The sequence below is a fragment of the Triturus cristatus genome, chromosome 5_2 (genome assembly GCF_964204655.1).
Source record: "Triturus cristatus chromosome 5_2, aTriCri1.1, whole genome shotgun sequence".
NCBI lineage: Eukaryota > Metazoa > Chordata > Amphibia > Caudata > Salamandridae > Triturus > Triturus cristatus.
In genome coordinates, this window is record NC_140588.1 from 1,010,803,519 (window position 1) to 1,010,816,172 (window position 12,654).

Sequence of the window (12,654 nt, forward strand, 5' to 3'; positions counted from 1 at the left end):
TTAGAAGCGTGGATTCTTTTTGAATTGTCTATTTCTCTTTTTATATTTCAGGAGTCATTGTGAAGGCCCCCGCGGTGTCAGACGAGAAGCTGATATGCAGAATGTGGAGCCCGGTGAGGGAACGCAGAGAAACCTCACTGGAGCAACGTCAAGGTCCCCGCAGCACCGGACAAGCCACAGAGAATCCAGAAGCAGAGCCCAACGAGGAACACTGGGAAGCCGGTCTGGAGCAGAGCGAAAGTACCTGCAATGCCTGATGAGCAGCAGAGAAGCAAGGAATGGAGCCCGACGAGGGAACGCTGACAAGTGCATGATCAACCTAGAAGGAAATCAGGTAAGAGAATGGAGGAGCGGGACGGAAGACCCCATATGCGTCGAGTAGAATGCGAAGTGCTCTACTGCCATGCTCAGGCTCCTTTATTCCTGCCTTGCTGTGCCCCAGGCACACACGTGATTATGAGCAGAGCAGGTCCAACAGTACATCCCCCTCAGAACATCCCCCACTTGTTTGGGCTTACCAGCATTGCATCTATCGAACAAACGCAACAGTCAAGAGGCATAGGCATCTCCAGCAGGTTGGCACGTCCAAACCTCCGGACCGTACCCTTTCCAATGAACCAGATATTGTAATCGATGTCCCACTCTAAGGTAACCCACAATGGCCTCCACCTCATATTCAGATCCATCATTAACCAAAACTGGGGGGGTTGAACTGGTAAACTTGTTGCTGGTACCACCAGTTTTAATAATGAAACATGAAAAACTGGGGGGATCTTGAGAGAGGACGGGAAGTCCAACTTCATAGCTACAGGATTAATTAACTTTATGATGGTATAAAGAACAATGAAACGAGGTTTGAACTTTCGTGTTCCCTTCACTGCAATGTTATGTGTGGACAACCACACCCTGTCTCCAATTGCATAGTCAGGGGACGGCTGGCGATGGAGATTCACACTTTCCTTGTACATGCTCTTAGCTTTGTTCAGGTTCATTTGGGCTGTCTTTTGTGTCTCTTGAAGGTGATTTACAAATTCTAAGGCAGCAGGAGTAGGTGTGGAAACAGGAGGGGGGAAAAGTAGATAACGAGGATTGAACCCATAATTACAGAAAAAGGAGAAAAACCAATAGAGGAATGCTACCCAACTTTGAAAGTAAACTCAGTCGCCCATAAAAATGTATCCCAATTAGGAGACGAGAGAAGCATTTGAGGCCTTAGGTATTATTCTAGGTATTGGTTCCCTCTTTTCATCTGACCGTCTGTCTGAGGATGATGTGCAAACGAAAGACGTACATCAATGTGCAACAAGGACCCCAACTCCTTCTAGTATTTAGATACAAACTGGGGCCCCCGATCTGAGACGATAAGACATAAGGCCATGTCATTATATTATGTGTTGCAGAAATATGGTAGCTAGCTCTTTAGATGTAGGCAATGTTTTCAAAGGAATGAAGTCTGACATTTTTGTCAACATATCCACTACAACCAAAATGATGGTGAACCCTCAAATGGTTTGTGGTAACTCTACAATGAAATCCATGGAAGTGCAATGCCATGAGCTCGGGGGTGTTGGTATAGGAGTCAATAACCCAGCAGGGACTTGGTGAGAACTATTAATCTGAGCACAGACATGGCATTGTGGAATGTACTGGTTGGTATCCTGAACCATAGTGGGCCACCGAAAGGATCTTCTGAGAAGTTTAATGGTTTTCTTGAAACCTGGATGCCCGAGTAACATGTGAGAGTGGCACCATTCAAGAACTTGTTGTTGTAAGGGCTTTGTAGGAATCACCATACCACCTTGGATATAAATAAGGTATTGTACTCCAACCCCCAGTGTGTTTCTGTTCCAGTTCCTCAACTTTTTTACAATTCTGTGCCAGGATGCCATGAGCCAGGGGTTGTTGGCATAGGAGTCAGTAACCCAGCAGGGACTTGGTGAGAACTATTAATCTGAGCACAGACATGACATTATTGAATGTACTGTTTGGTATCCTGAACCATAGTGGGCCACCGAAAGGATCTTCTGAGAAGTTTAATGGTTTTCCTGAAATCTGGATGCCCGATTAACATGTGAGAGTGGCACCGTTCAAGAGCTTGTTGTTGTGAGGGCTTTGTAGGAATCGCCAAACCCCCTTTGTAAGATCCTGAGATGAGCGAAAGGATCAGGCAAGGAGGCAGGTTTGCAAGAGAAATTTAGGTTTATTTCTCGGAAAGAAGAACCCACCCACAGCTCCACATCCAGTCAAGGCAACAGTCCTGGTCATTTGAACTAATACATTCCATCACCTGGGAGACCAGGAGCAAGTACAGAACCCCTAGTTGCAATGACCTGTGACATCAGCAGAAGAACCTGCTACATGCTGTGGCATTCAGCATACCACACAACTTTCCCCGTTAACATAGAAAAAGAAAAGAGAGAAAAAGAGAAGGAGCAAGGGACAATAGAAAAAAGAAGAAGAAACAGTAAACAAAAACATTCACGATACAAAAATCTTTTAACTAGTTAACCTTTTAACTTTCTAGAAGATATGCATGGAGAACCAGAAACTGTACCAGTAACAGTAAAGATAACCTTCAAGATACAAAGTCTTTTAAAGAGCTTGGCCTTTTAACATTCCTAGAAGAAAAGCGTGGAGAACCAGAAACAGTAACGGCATCTTTACTAATTACAGATTTATCACAACATTCCCTCCGATTGTACACACAGACTCTATTCAAATTCCAAACCCTGTGGTCTTGAGTTCTGACAGCATTTTTTTTTAACACCTTTATGACTCGTATGGGTTTAGAAAACTTGGCCTTGGTACCAGGTTGCTTGATGACAACTAAGTCACCTACCGAGACCTTGGTTTCTTTAGTGGATTTTTTAGAGTCAAAGTATGATTTTCTGGATAAACACTTAGCTTCTTCCCTTTTGCGCCAGTCAGAAGTGACTTTCTCAGATGAAGAGAGAGAAGTGGAACCTTCAAAGTGTCTTACCCAAGAGGGCTCAACCAACGTACAGGGAGACCTACCTCTATACAGAGCAAAAGGCGACTTTCCAGTCGTGCTGTATGGTGTCACCCTATAACTTTCAACTTTTTAAGAAAACATTTTTCCTTCCAATTGAGACCAGCACCCTTGGCCCAAGAGATGGTTTTCTTCAACACCCTATTGAACCTTTCCACCATTCCATTTGTCTCTGGGTGATAAAGAGAACATTTCTTGTGCCTGATGCCCCAACTTTTAAGAAATGCTTCCATTTCTCGTGAAACTAATTGAACACCATTATCAGTAAGGATAGTTTCAGGATAACCCTCTTTGGCCATGAGAGATTCTAAGAATTTGATAACTTGCAAAGTCTCTATATTAGCAGTAAAGTGAACATCAGGCCACCTGGAGAAAAGATCTATAAGCACCAAAATAAAAATTTGCTGACCATTAGAGTAAACTGGCCCAAGTATATCAAACGCGACATCTTTCCAGGGTCCAGAAGAAAGTTCCCTTACAACCATGGGCTGAACCATTGTACATTTTGACTTATCAGTCATGGAACACACAATGAAATCCCTAACAACTCTCTCAACATGTAAATCCATTCCTGGCCACCAGTAAGAAGAGCAATGTCTCTCCTTGTTTCTTGACATCCCAGAATGTGACTTGTGTGCTAGCTCGATTAAAGTTTGACGAAGTTTAAGGGGAGGAACAAGTCTGGTACCACGTAGAAGAACACCATCACATACAGACATCTCATCTTTAAGACCCCAAAACTTGCTAGCCTCTTCTGATCCTTGCTTGTTAGAGTGCCAACCATTCTGAATGAGGGACACGAGTTCAGAAAGAACAGGATCAGCAGATAGTTCTAGACGCCTTTGATGTTCATCAATGATCCCATCACCAACAACACAAACTTGAATATCATTATCATCGTAATCCTCGTCTTGGACATCATTTTAAACCTTTTCCACAAGTCTCAAAAGAGTATCAGCTATACAATTCTCTATGCCAGGAAAGTATCTTATGTCAAAGTCATACTCCTGAAGAGCTATGACCCATTAGGTTATTCTGCTAGACACCATGTCTACCCCCTTCTTCTTGAAGGTTTCACAGAGAGGTTTGTGATCAGTCCTTATCATAAATTTGGTACCCCACAAAAACTTTTTAAGCTTCTTAACAGCCCGGAATACTGCAAAGGCCTCCCGTTCAATAACGGAATAACGAGATTCAGCGTCTTTGAGACAACGAGAGAGAAACCTAATGGTTTGCATTCCCCCCTCACCTTCCTGCTGAAGAACAGCTCCCAAACCTTTAAGACTGGCATCAATAGTGATAAAGGAAGTCTTGGAGGGATCAAAACTTTTGAGTTTAGGAACACTACTGAGTTTTTCTTTAAGAGCCTCAAACTCAAGACCACTTCTTTAGACCACTTGAAATCGACCCCTTTCCTCAAGAGAGATCACATACAACAACTTTTCTCGGCAAAGTTCTCAATGAATTTATTATAATATTCAATCATTCCAAAGAACTTCACGAGTTCCTCCCTAGAGGTAGGAGCAGACATACGAGTGATGGTGTCAACAAGATTGGCCTTAGGAGAAATATCCCCACCTGAGACAGTGTGTCCTAAATAGTGAATGGAGGACGTTCCAAACTGACACTTTTTAGCTTTAATTGAGAGGTTTGCTTCGCTCAATCGACCCAAAGTGCTGAACAGATGATCCTAGTGTTCTCTATGATCCTTCCCAAACACTAGGATATCGTCTTCGTAGATACACACACCCTTGCAATCTTTAAGGAGCTTTTCCATTACTCGCTGGAAGACGGACGCTGCCGACACAAGGCCAAACGGCATCCTTACAAATTTGAATGTCCCAAAGGGTGTTATAAATGCTGTATAGTCCCTTGAAGCTTCAGCAAGTTCAATCTGGTGATAAGCTGAAGCTAAGTCAATGGTGCTGAAAACCTTAGCTCCTCCTAACAATACAAAAAACTCTGAAATATTAGGCAGAGGATAACGATCTACAACCTCACATTTATTGAGTTGCCTCAAGTCTACACACCCCTTCAACTTCCTCAATTATTCCACCCTGCTTAAGTTTGTCCAATTCATTTCTCATTTCATCCCTCACCGACAAGGGAACATTTCTCACCTTGCACTAGAGGATTGAGAGTTAGGACGGAGGTGTATATTAAGCTTAAACCCCTTGAGGCACCCAAGTTCCTCTCCAAAAACAGTATGAAAACTTTGTTTGATCTTACTTGCAATCTCAAGATCAGGTTGTTCACAAATGGTATTCACATGTTCCTTCAGTTTGATGGGACAACTGCTACCTGGATCCAACATGACGCCTAAATCCCCTTGGTGGAACCAGCTAATTATGCTGTCCCCTTTTTCTGACACATATATTTTGCCAGAGGTGTACCTGTCCTTGTACTCAATGAGCTCATTGAAGTAACCACGTAGTGGAATGGGTTGCCCACAATATGCCAAGGGGCGTATATCAGGCTTCAAAAGAGGGATCTTGTGAGCCAACTTGTCTTGATAGAAAATTCTTGAAATGGTGATTTTAGCACCAGAGTCGAACACAACTCTGGTGAATTCACCTTCTACCATGATATCATCCACTGGGCAGGACGTATGTTATAAACCTGTATCTACTTTTACAACTATCTGACCACAGACAAAGTCCTCCTCCAAGAGCTCTGCCTCCACACTTTTAACATTAGAAGAGGAAATCTTGGTTTTACAAACCACAGAAAGATGTTCTTTTTTTTTTTTACATTTAGAACAAATAACATTTAAAGCAGGGCATTTTCAGCCATTAGCTAAATGTCCTAATTTGTCACATCTAAAACACTTGTATAAAACAGGTTTCTTTTTAGTCTTAAGAGACAATATCAGGTTTAGACATGGTTTTCACTTCATCTTTAACCACTTGAACAGTAGTTTGCTTATCTAGCTTATCCTTCTTTATAGTGTCAACGCACTTGATGGAATGTTCCACTCTTTTTGCCACTTGGATTAATTCCTCTAATGAGGGTTTGTCTCTCAACCACAGCTCTTCACGAATCTGCTCAATATTGCACCCGAACATGAATTGGTCTCTCATCCTCTCATCCACCAATCCTGCAAACTTGCAAGGTGAAGCGAGCTTTCTGAGTTGAGTGATGTATGCCTCAACACTTTCACCTTCGTTTTGTGACCTTTTGGCAAATTGATACCTCTCCAATATAGTGCTAACTTTAGGCAAGTAGTGGTTGTCCAGTTTTTTCATGCACATCTCAAACTCATTCAAATCTCTCCCCTCAGCATCGCTGATTTCAGGGAGATGATCAAAAACATCTTGCCCTTCTGATCCCAAACAGTGAAGAAGAAGAGAAGATCTGCGCTCACTGCTCGGACTAACAGCACAAACCTTCGCATAGCGCTCAAAGACCCTTTTCCATTTCTGCCACTTAATTGGTGGTTCCCCAGGCGACATGAGAAAAAAAGGAGGAGCTGTAACATTCTGCATGGTCAACGTTAAAGCTAAATGGTGAAATACTTGAAGAAATATCAATAGTAAAAGAATTGTTGAAGAAACTGTGAGAAAAAGAACACTTTAAAGTGTGAGTCACTGTAACACGCAGAACTGATGAAGATGCCAAAAGCTGAATTAAATGTGTGTGTGTCACAGAAGTGGCACACTATGTAAAGTGACCTGTAAAAAAAACAGCATAGATTCAACTATGCGTATCGCACGCAAATAATGCACACACACAAGAGAAGTGAGCATCACGTTGTAAATCCAAAGCTGTGTGCGTGTCACAAAAGTGGCACGCTGATAAAAAGAATAGGCAGCAACAAAAATCCATTTCCAATGTGTGCGTGTCACAGAAGTATCAAATAGTATTGCAATTTGCATAGCTGAAGTAATAAAGGTAATGTTTAAAACTTTTGTATGTAGATGTGCTCTCAATACTGTGTGCGTGTCACAGAAGTGACACGCAAAATAAGAAAACAAAAAAAATTGCAACTAAATTAAATGTCTAGTGTGTGCGTGTCACAGACGTTGACACACAGCAATACTCACAGAAAGACTAGAGCGAGTAAATGATTTCAATAAAAAATGTGTGCCTGTCACAGAGGTGGCAAGCAGCGTTTCAACTGGAGGAGAAGGTGAAACCAAGATGGACTCCATGCGGGTCACGCAAGGTCAAACACGTGACTCTGCGTTTTCTCTGACGCGCAGATGCGTTCCGTGGGTGCGCAGACAATGAATGCAGAGGTCTAAGGAAGGAGATTCCAAATGTACAGAGAGGAATCCAAATGTCTGGCTGAGGAGAGGCGCTCGAGAGGACTGCAAGAGTTAAGACTTATTTTAAAAATAATCAGGCGAAGCAATGTAACGGTAACTCCACTCTAACACAAGCAAGAAAGTCTCAAAAGGTGACACTAATTCTTCACACAAATAAAGTCAGCCAAGTCAACGACACGCCTTCATCAGCAGCTTTAACACAATTGCAAGGCAATAAAGTCAAAAAGACACCGTCAGAGTGAAGCAGGCAGCGTAGTACCATCACACACATCCAAAGAAAAATATTGACTTCTCCATCAGAGTCACAATAAGCCCTGTACACACAACGAGTGCAAAGACAGGTAATCCACACAATAAGAGATCCAGTGCTAGTGCCTTTAAGTGACAATGAAGGGGAAATTAGAAACTGAAGTGATGGTAGAGGCATGATGATGTGGAATATGATATATTTATTTAAGACCAGTAATAACAGGTGAGAGCCAGGGAAGCGACGTCCTTCTCCAACAGCTCCGTAACATCAATGTTCCACATGGAACTTATCATTACAACACTCCACATTCTAATGCATGTGCATTTAAAGGAATAAGAACACAACACATCCCCCCCCCATACACAAAAGGAGAACAGGGAAGGTAAAATAAAAGAGGAAGGGTGGTAAGGAAAAACAAAATGAATATAAACAAGAAATACAATATTACAAAGCATAGTCTTTCAGCCATCTGGGCACAACTCTTGTTCTCTTATCAAGTAACACATTAGTCTTATTCTGTGTAACACTTGCGTCCAAACTTGTAGAAGCATTGAGATTAGTTTGAACTTCACACTCATGACTACCACCTTCACCCACTCCCCCCTCAAAACACAAAGGAGGGTAGGAATGCCTGGGTTCACCAGAATTGGTCGTCAACTCCTTACCCAGTTGAGACTGAATCTGGCTATTCTCAAAATGATCTTCTACCCAATCAAAATTGTTGATACATGAATCAGGAAAAACTTCTACACAATTTTGATCAGGGTTAAAGGCAATATTCTTAAGATTCCATACCCTACCATCCTCCAGTCTTACAGAATTCCTTAAAACTTCAGCCACTTTACAAGGTGGTTCAAAACGGCTCATACCCTTAGGAACCTTGAAAGGTTTCTTCACCCTCACCCAATCTCCAACCTTGATCGAAACATCTTTGGTATTATGGTGAGAGTCATAGAATTCTCTGCTCTTCTCGTGACTGGACGTTAATCTATTCTTGACATCCTCAGGAGACCAACATGCAATTTTTCCATCAAACAGCCATCCAGGGTTAAACTTACATCTAGCTGTTCTGCCCCTCATCATAGTGAATGGGGACATGCCAGTGCTGTTCTGCACAGTAACTCTATATGACCAAACCGCCTTCTGTACTTGTACCTTCCAATCAAGTCCACTGTGCACAGAAGCCTGAATGATACCCTTGATCACCCTGTTAAATCTTTCAACAGTGCCGTTGCCACTAGGGTTATATAACGCCGTAGTCTTGTGTTTGACACCACATCTGTCGAAATACTCTTTAGCTAATCTAGAAGTAAATTGGACACCATTGTCCGATAGCACACAAACCGGCAAACCCTCCAAGATGAATATTTTATCTAAAAATTTAAGTACTGTCTGAGTGTCAACCCTTTCCACAATCTTGACAATAGGCCATTTGGAAAAAAGGTCAATTGCCACCAAACCATATTCTCTAGCGTCTCCAACAGGTCCGAAAATATCCACCGCGATGGTGTTCCAAGGAAAGTTTGGAATTAAACCATCACTCATCTTGGGCTTTAAAGTCCTAAAAGTTTTGTCAGCAGACATGCAAACTGTACACTTTTTGACAAACTCCTCCACCTCCCCGTCAATTCCAGGCCACCAGAACATACCTTTGACAATAGACTTGGTTCTCATAATCCCGAAATGCCCCTCATGGCACAATTGCAGAATTTTCTTTCTTAAAGACATAGGTGGAACGATTCTATCCCCTCTAAACAACAAATCATTTTCAGAGGACCACTCCATACGGACTTGCCAAAAGGCATCCAAACCAGGGATATTCTTCACTTTGGGCCAGCCCTTACAAATATGCTCTAAAACATTTTTCAAAACAGGATCCTTCCCCTGTTCAGTTAACCACTCCGTTTTACTTATCGCAGGCTCACCACAATCGTGTACCAAAGCCACACAGTATTCGCTCCAAGGATCATCTTCACACTCCTCCAAAGGAGGTGGAAGTCTCGACAGACAATCAGCAATGCGGTTGTCCTTACCTGGCAGATAAACCATTTTATAGATATATTCCTTCATCCGCATAGATAATCTAGCTAACCTTGCGGATGCACTTGAAATACCCTCACATGATAAAATGCGGATCAATGGTTTATGGTCTGTACGAATAGTCACGGGTTTGCCCCAAACGAATGCTCGGAAATGCTCTAGCGCCCACGCACACGCTAAAGCTTCCCTCTCGATGATAGGGTACCTACTTTCAGCAGGGGAAAGAGCCCTAGATGCAAATAAAATTACCTTTTCCTTACCGTGCCCATCGTACTGTGACAACACAGCGCCCAAACCCTTGTCACTTGCGTCAGTTGTGAGCAAACAATCCACATTGGGGTCAAAACTGGCAAGAGCATTTACTTTTTGTAACTCCTTCTTGATTAAATTAAACTCTTCCTCGCACCATTCACTCCAAATGAACTTAGAGTTCTTCTTCAATAGTGCACGCATATTGCAAACTTTTGCTGCGAAATTTTTTATGAACTTGGCACAGTACTCAGCCATGCCGAGGAATGCTCTCACCTCATCTTTTGAAACCGGTGCAGAGAACTTAACAATATTCTCCACTAAGGTAGGCTTGGGTTCAACACCTTTTTCGCTTATGACATGCCCCAAATATGAAACACTTCTTTGGCTGAATTTGCATTTGGATAACTCTACAGTCAGACCAGCTGACTGCAAGGTTCCCAAAACTTGTTTCAACTTGGAATCATGACTTTCTTTATCTTTTGCTGCAACAAGAATATCATCCTGAAAAAATGAAACATACTCCATATCTCCAAACAATCTATGCATCAACCGCTGAAAAACAGCAGCGGCTGAGGCCAACCCAAAGGGCATACGCCTGAATTGATAACAACCAAACGGTGTTATAAACGCCGTGAGGTTCTTAGAGTCTGGATCCAACATCACCTGGTGGTAGGCGGCAGAAAGATCTACCGTGGAAAACCAAGTAGCACCTTTCAAGGAAGATACCATTTCATTTATTCTCGGAAGGGGAAACTTTTCAACCACGATGTTATTGTTCAAGTGGCGCAAATCGATGCATAGACGGATTTCTCCGTTGGGTTTCCGGGCCACCACAATCGGAGAAATCCACTCAGATGTTTCCACTTCTTCAATAATGCCTTTGGCAAGCAGACCCTGAACTTCCTTTTTCACTTCCTCCCTTATAAGAATAGGTATCGGCCTCACCTTATGAACCTTGGGTTGTGCATCAGCCTTTAAAATTATCTTATGTTCAAACCCCTTCAGAACACCCAACTCTTTATTAAATACCTTGGGAAAACTTTCAGATAGCGTTTCCTCCATTCTACTACAGTCATCCAAAATCAAAACTTTGTCCTTAGAATTAGGATCCAGGATGATGTGTAATTTCTTCTGATCGAACCATCCTAAAACAGATGGCCCAACCTTTGCCACATACAACTTTGCTCTTGTGGACCTGCCTTTAAATACAAAGGTAAGCCATCTAAAACCAATCATACCTATCCTGTTACCTGTAAAACTGATTGGGCACACATCTGATGGGTATAATTGCTCACCAATCTTATTTACAAACTTCCTTTGCCAAACCTCCTCATTAATGATCGTGTATGGGGAACCAGAGTCCGCATACACACTTATGGTTACCCCACCTAGGGATATATCACAAATTGGTTTTCCTTTAAGTGAGTCATCCGAAATGTTGATCACATAGTTCCCTCTAACACTTTTTATGCAACATTCTTCTTCAGTTTCTAACTCATCCACACTCTCACTTTCATCTTCATACACACATTTTACGTTTGTGCGTCTACGACACATCTTGCTAAAGTGACCTAACAGTCCACAAATACCACATTTCTTTTTTAACGCAGGACATAGTCTACTAAACGCCAGATGTTCTTTACTGTCACATCTGTAACACCTCCTATCCTCCATATTCTTGTTCTGGACCCTTGCAGGTTGACCAGTCCATCTCCCTTGTTGTTGCTGTTGACGAAAGTTTCCATTTGAAGCTTGAATCTTACACACAGTTCCCGAGGTTTTGGAAACATCTTTCTCTGTCTCTTTCACCACCGTTGCACACCTCCCAGACATTTCTGACTTTCTCATGATGGCAACAACGTCATCAAGAGGTGCGTCACCGTTGACCCAAAGACGATCTTGCAAGGCAGAGTTGTTATTGTGCATAACCAATTGATCGCGTATGAGATCGTCATGTAAATTGTCAAATTTACAATCTATGGCTAGTTTTTTGAGGTCATCCATCCATTCATCTACAGTTTCCTCTTTGGTTTGTTTTCTCTGAAAGAACCTGTGTCTTATGACCCCCATGCACACCTTAGGTGCAAAGTATTTATCCATATTTTTTATCGCATTTTCGAATTCATCTAGATTGGAGCTATCGGACTTACTCATTCTTGAAAATGTCTTTAATCCTATGGGGCCAAGAGAATGTAACAACAGTCTCTTCTTTTGCCCAGCTTTCATTTTTTTGGTTTCATCAACAGCTTCCAAATAATTAATGAAATATTCCTTCCATTCTATCCACTTTATATTGGGTTGGACACCTTTAACCCAAAATGGTTCAGGAGAACTAATAGAAAAATTCTGTTGTGCCATGTCTCTGTCTCTAACTACAGTACTTACACTGGAATCTCCTTCTTCCATGCACTGTGAAGTACAATTCAACCTTCTCCCGACTTCCTCACCTGTTATAATGTTCCACACACCACAAAAAAAAACAAATACTTTTTCCTTTTTAAATTTCCATTTCACCTACTGTGCTGTACGGAATGTGTACCTTTATAAATGTAGATATCGCCCTGCGCCACACAGCCTTTGACGTTTATTCCAGAGAAAGCTTTTTTTTTTTTTTTTTTTATCGATGTAACTCCTTCCGATCGATGTAAACACCGAATACAAGATGGCTGCCACGTTAGGGTCACGCTGCGTGACCTGCGTCTGACATCAATAGATGAGGGGATTGTAGAAGACGCGCTGACAGTGACGCGCGCAGTCCCCTTGGCAGTCAGCGCACGCAGTGGAATGGCGAGCGCAGTTGAAAGAATGCAGGTAGGCGATAACGATTAACGGCT